This window comes from Gopherus evgoodei, chromosome 7 (assembly GCF_007399415.2).
Source record: "Gopherus evgoodei ecotype Sinaloan lineage chromosome 7, rGopEvg1_v1.p, whole genome shotgun sequence".
Taxonomy (NCBI): Eukaryota; Metazoa; Chordata; order Testudines; family Testudinidae; genus Gopherus; species Gopherus evgoodei.
The window spans coordinates 60,698,206-60,705,056 of NC_044328.1; the positions used below are offsets into that span (position 1 = coordinate 60,698,206).

Consider the following 6,851-nt stretch of genomic DNA (forward strand, 5'->3'; position numbering starts at 1 on the left):
ATCAGCATGGACGCATGTCCTCTGGCATGGTGGTTGAAATATCCTATGATATTGGCTACAACAGTGCCTTGTGAATGCCTGTTCTCACTTTCAGGTGACACTGTAAATAAGAAGGGGGAACCATTATCTCCCATAAATGTAAACAATCTTGTTTGTCTTAGTAATTGGCTGAATAAGAAGTGGAACTGAGTGAACTCGTAGGCTCTAATGTTTTACATTGTTTTATTTTTTAATACAGTTATTTTTTGTACATAATTCTACATTTGTAAGTTCAACTTTCATGATAAAGAGATTGCACTACAGTACTCGTATGAGATGAATTGAAAAATACTGTTTATTTTAGTTTTTACAGTGCAAATATTTGTAAGCAAAAAATAAATGTAAAATGAGCACTCTACACTTTTTATTCTGTCTTGTAACTGAAATCAATATATTTGAAAATGTAGAAAACACCCAAAAATACTTAAAGAATAATAGAACATTTATTTAACAGCACAATTAATCACGCGATTAATCGTAATTAATTTTTTAAATTGCTTGACTAGTTATAAGGCAATACTGAAGTGTTTGTAACTGTAAGTCATCAGACAAAAGAGAAGCATCGAGTGTGACATATTAGTTTCCAGCAGGAGGTGTTATCTCCTGGCCAAGAAAAGAAGGCCAACTCCACCAGATGAACCATTGTGGAACCTTAGAGGATAGAAGACTTTGCTGACTGCTCCTTCCTCCCCCAGAGATGTGCAAGTGAATTCCTCCCAACAGTTGAATTTGCAGAAGGCGGGAAGGAATCAAAAACCCTAGCAAGGAGGAACTGTATCTTTTATGCTGCTTGAACTCTGAAGGGCAAAGATCATTAAGCAAAAACAAAAGAATACCAGTGCTTAGTGTAGGTTAGTACTAAAGAACATAGAAAGTTTGCTTATTATAAAAATTTCTATTACTTTTGGAAACTTAAGATCAGAACCGATTTGTGTTTATCTACGTTTATCTGCTTTAACCTTGTAAATAACACTTATTTCCTTTTCCTAGTTAGTAACTCTTTAGATAGTTTATTACAAGTTTGGATATAAGCATTGTTTTTGGTGAGAGATCTAAGATGCAACTGAACTGAGGTAAGGGACTGGTCCTTTGGAACTGGGAGTAATCTGAATATTGTTGTGATTTTTGGTGTAAGAGACCATCTATCACAAGACAGATGGAGTACCCCAGGGGACTGTCTATGACTTCATGTTAAGGCTAGTACAGTACTTGAGGAATTTACACTTGATAATTGGCTAGTGAAATCTAAGTACAGAATTCAGAACCGATTTGGGGTTTGTGTCGTGGTTCTTAACAGTCTGCCCTGACGTTGGTACCTATGCTCTTGAGCCATTGCAGGACAGCATGACAGGCTCTCATGATGCAGGACTTCTGGTGACTACTAGGTATAGGATTAGCAGGTGGGATTTCCACAAGAACCTCAGTGAGTCTGGGAACTCTGCCTTGCTCAATAAGGAGATAGATATGAGGCCAAGTTCTCGGCTGGCATAACCCCACTGTAAACAGAGAAAATAGCCTTATATGTATTTTAAGGCTTGGTCTAGGACATTTATTTCCGATGATTTACTCAATGGCAGTTGTATTTATATATTTTATGGGTTAAGGGAAAGAGCCGCCATGCACACTCTCATGTCTTTTTTTTACCCAATGCAGTTTCCCCTCACTTCCTGAAGCATCACTTGCAATTCCCCCTTGAGACACTAGATCCATCCCCTATATCAGAGGTGGGCAAAATACGGCCCGCAGGCCACGTCCAGCCTGCGGGGACCGTCCTGCCCAGTCCCTGGGCTGCCAGCCAGGGAGGCTAATCCCCAGCCCCTCCCCCCCACCCCTGCAGCCATGCCACCACACGAGCAGCACAGCTTGCACCTGCCCACCTCCCAGGCTTTCGAATAAGCTTGTCCTGCCGCCAGCATGGTAAGGGAGCGGGGGAAGAGGGGATTGGATAACAGGCAGGAGGTCCCAGGGGGCAGTCAAGGGAGAGAGGGCAGTTGGTTGGGGCGGAGGTTCGGGGGGGGGGGTAGTCAGGAGACAAGGAGCAAGAGGACTGGATAGGGGGTGGGGGTCCCAGGAGGTGGGGGAGGAAGGGAGGAGGGACGATTGGATAGGGAGTGGGATCAGGGGGGGCAGTTAGGGATGGGGGTCTCAGGAGGGAGCAGTTAGGGGACAAGGAACAGGGGGCTGGATGGGTCAGGGGTCCTGGGGGGCCTGTCAGGGGGCAGGGGCATCAGGGGACAGGGTGGGATCCCAGGAGGGCAGTTTGCGGTGGGGGGTCCCAGGAGGGGGCAGTCAGGGGACAAAGGTGTGGGGGAGGGGTTGGACAGGTCGGGAGTTCTGAGGGGGGCAGGGGCCAGGCTGTTTGGGGAGGCACAGCCTTCCCTACCCTCCCGCCATACAGTTTTGCAACCCCGATGTGGCCCTCGGGGCCAAAAAGTTTGCCCACCCCTGCCCTATATGCTCCACCTAATGGCAGGGATTCCCATTCATCTGACAGTTCATTTCTCTGGTTATGTCTACATTTGAGCTGGGAAACATGTCTCCCAGCTCACACAGAGGTACTCACGTTAGTACCTAAAAGACAGCAGTGTGTCCGTAGTGGCATGGATGACATCTTAGGTTTGCCACCCCAGTACATAGCCAGGGGGTCAGGGAGGATTGTACTCCAGGCCAAGTGGCCGCCTGTGCCACCATGGACACACTGCTATGTTTAGATGCTCAAACAGAGCTAGCACAAGCACATCTACACAAACTGCTAATCGCACCTCCCAGCATGAATAAGAACACAGAACACAAGAATGGCCATACTGGGTCAGATTAATGGTCCAGCTAGCCCAATATCCTGTCTTCCGACTGGCCAGTACCAGGTGCCCCAGAGGAAATGAACAGAACAAGCAATTGTCAAGTGATCCATCCCATCACCCACTCCCAGCTTCTGGCAAACAGAGGCTAGGGACACTCAGAGCATGGTATTGCATCCCTGCCCATCAATGGCTGTCAGTCCTCCATGAACTTATCTAGTTCTTTTTTGAACCCTGTTATAAATCCTTCATAACATCCCTGGTAATGAGTTCTAGAGATTGACTATATGTTGTGTGAAAAAGTACTTCCTTTTGTTTTAAACCTGCTGCTTATTAATTTCATCAGGTGACACTTAGTTCCTGTGTTATGTGAAGGAATAAACAACATTTCCTTGCTCACTTTCTCCACACCAGTCAAGATTTTATAGACCTCAATCATATCCTCCTTTAGTCATCTCTTTTCCAAGCTGAAAAGTCCCAGTCTTATTAACCTCTCTTCATATGGAAGCTGTTCCATATCCCTAATAATTTCTGTTGCCATTCTCTGTACCTTTTCCAATTCCAATATATCTTTTTTGAGTTGAAGTGACCAGATCTGCTCACAGTGTTCAAGGTGTGGTTATACCATGGATTTATATATAGTAACTCCCCACTTAACATCCTCTCGCTTAACATTGTTTTGATCTCACGTCCCTGCTCAATTACAGAATACGCTCCATTTAAAGTTGTGCAATATATTTTCTGTCATATTATCTATCCATTTCTTAATGATTCCCAACATTTTTTGACTGCCGCTGCACACTGAGTGGATGTTTTCAGAGAACTATCCACAATGACTCCAAGATCTCTTTGTTGAGTAGTAACAGCTAATTTAAACCCCATCATTTCATACATATAGTTGAGATTATGCTTTCCAATGGGCATTACTTTGCATTTATCAACACTGAATTTCATCTGCCATTTTGTTGCCCAGTCACTCAGTTTTGAGATCCTTTTGTAGCTCTTGGCAGTCTGCCTGGGACTTAACTGTCTTGAGCAGTTTTGTACCATTTGAAAATTTTGCCACCTCACTGTTTACCCTTTTCCAAATCATTTATGAATATGTTGAATAGAACTGGGCCCAGTGCAGACCCCTGGGGAACACCACTATTTACCACTGACCATATACTCCCACCCCTTGTTTCCTATCTTTTAACCAGTTATCAATCCATGAGAGAACCTTCCCTCTTATCCCATGACAGCTTACCTGGCTCAACAGCCTTTGGTGAGGGTCAAAGGTCTGAAAATCTTTCTGAAAATCTAAATACACTATATCCACTCCTTGTCCACATGTCTGTTGGTCCTCTTCAAGAATTCTAGTAGACTGGTGAGGCATGATTTCCCTTTACAAAAACTGCATTGACTATTCCCCAACAAATTATGTTATCTATATGTCTAACAATTTTGTTCTTTATTATAGTTTCAACCAGTTTGCCCGGCACTGAAGTCAGGCTTACCGGCCTGTAATTGCCACTGTTACTTCCGGAGACCTTTTTAAAAATTAGCTTCACACTAGCTATCTTCCAATCATTTGGTTCGGAAGCTGATTTAAATGATAGATTACATACCATAGTTAGTAGTCCTGCTATTTCACATTTGAGTACCTTCAGAACCCTCGAGTGAATACCATCTGGTCCTGGTGACTTATTACTGTTCAGTTTATCAATTTGTTCTAAAACCTCCTCTAATGACACCTCAATCTGGGACAGTTCCTCAGATTTGTCACCTAAAAAGAATGGCTCAGGTTTGGGAATCGGACCATGAAGACCGATGCCAAGAATCATTTAGTTTCTCCACAAGGGCCTTATCATGCCTGATCATCCAATGGCCCCAGTGGTTGTTTAGAAGGCTTCCTACTTCTGTACTTAAAACATTTTTTATTACTTTGTGAGTCTTTGGCCAGCTGTTCTTCAAAATTTGTTTTGGACTTCCTAATTATATTTTTACATTTCATTTGCCAGAGTTTATGCTCCTTTCTATTTTTCTCAGTAGGATTTAACTTCCACTTTTTAAAGGATGCCTTTTTACCTGTCACTGCTTCTTTTACTTTGTTGTTTAGCCACAGTGGTACTTCTTTGGTTCTCTTGCTATGTTTTTTTTAATTTGGGGTATACATTTGAGCTTCTATTATGGTGTCTTTTAAAAGTTTCCATGCAGCTTGCAGGGAGATTTTACTTTTAGTGCTGTAACTTTTAATTTTTGTTTAACTAACCTCCCAGTTTTTGTGTAGTTCCCCCTTTCTGAAATTAAATGTAACATACCTAAGAAGAGCATGTAATGTGACAACACTCTGGAGGGAATTCAGGTGAAGAGGAAACACTTTCAGCTGATTAAAAGGCACATGTATGACCTATGTAATATTTAACAATATATTTCACCATGGTTATTTTTATTAGCCACTCTCCTGGACCATACCAGGAAGCAACCACAAGGCATCACACTGTTGGCTACTGCCCAAAAGTATAGGAAAATGTGTGCGGGGGGGGGGAAAAATGTAAATATAAAAGCTTATATTCCTCCCCTCCCCCGTATACATACCCCTCCTGCCCTTTCAACAGTAGTTACTGAGCAGTGAAAATGACACGTATTTCCCTTGCAGCCCTGCCTGTGGCTAGGTGCTGCACGGCACAGAAAGACAGCGCCTCCCCCCCCCACTCCGGAGCTCGCAGTCCCAACCCAGCAATGCCCCAGTCAAGCTACACCAGAAACCCTGGGTACGCTACAGCCGAGGGCGGGCCTCTGATTGGTTCTGTCCCGCTGCAGCTCCCCGGGCTGGGCAGCTCGGCCTCGCGCCCTGGAACGGCAGTCGGGGCTGGGAGCGCAGCAGAGGAAGGGGGTGAGGGAAGGGGCCCGCCCAGCCCCGTCCAGGTGCCGTGGGCGCTCCTGCGCCGCTCCCCGCTGCCCCGTCTCGCCTCGCCTGCCAGCCCGGCCCCGCCAACGCCAGCGCCCCCAGTCCCCTGCGCGCCTCGGCTGGCCCAGCCACCCCTGCACCCCCGGCTCCTACCTGAGGGACGCGGGGCTCCCCGGAAGCTGAGGCGGCCGCTGCGCCCGTGGGCCGAGACGCTCTGGGGGAGGAGGAGGAGGAGCCAAGGCTGCTGACAAGAGCTCTTCCTGCTTCCCCGCTGCGGGCTCGGCCGGGCCCGGGGCGGGGAGGAGACTGTCACTCGCCCGCAGCAGCCGTGGAAAACATGACAGCGCGTCCTGCAGCCTGGGGAAAGGCGGAGCTTTCCTGAGCCCAGCGGGCTGCCCTGCTCGGAAAGCGCAGGTGTGACTCGCTCCGTGCTCCGGAGAGCTCTGCTGTGACCCGGGCGAGCTCCTGCTCCTGCTCCGCCCGCTCGGCGGTTGCCCAGGCAGCAGCGCGTGGGTTTCCCGGGCTGGGTCAGTGTTACAAAGGGTTAGCAGCGCACGCCCGAGGGCCTGGGTGGAGCTTGAAAACTCACCCAAAACAGGCTGCGTATCTACGCTGTGACCTGCCTGCTTGTGGAGTCAGGGGGTCTCCCACGTACGAGGCTGCATGTCCACTGTCACTAAACCTAAAAGGAAACGGAGAATATTTTATGTAATTTTTTTCTTGCAACATCCTTTTGACTAACTCCCAGCTGACTGAACCCTCCCCAACCTCGGTGAAGTCACCCTGAGGTTGTACAGACTGTAGGTCAGAACAAAGCATTTGGTCAGGCTTTTTAATAGCCCTTTAGAAGTTGAGAAGCCAGCCCCTCCCTCACTAAGTCACTGCTCCACTCCTATCCTTTCACACACAATAATAATTACTCTTTATAGTGCCATGGTACTATAGGGTCCCCAGGACTCCATTGTACTAAGCTCTGTACAAGCACAGAAGAAAGACTGGCCATGCTCCAAAGAGGTTGGTACATAGAAATAATGGTGTGGTAACCTCAGGCTTTTCATTTTGTTTAGAAAATACTGCACTGATGACATGGTTATTTTGAAAACACCTGTTACATTTACACCCTC

The 6,851-nt window shown here is 46.6% G+C and overlaps 1 protein-coding gene across 1 annotated transcript in view; it reads right to left on the reverse strand.

Annotated features, from left to right (window-relative positions):
* The window catches only part of ANXA11 (annexin A11), a 56,732-nt gene extending 50,506 nt beyond the window's left edge, over nt 1–6,226 (reverse strand). The window contains exon 1 of the mRNA XM_030570291.1: nt 5,881–6,226. The gene's annotated coding sequence lies outside the window, so the exon portion shown is untranslated. The remainder of the gene's footprint in view (nt 1–5,880) is intronic.
* Nucleotides 6,227–6,851: the final 625 nt, after the last annotated feature.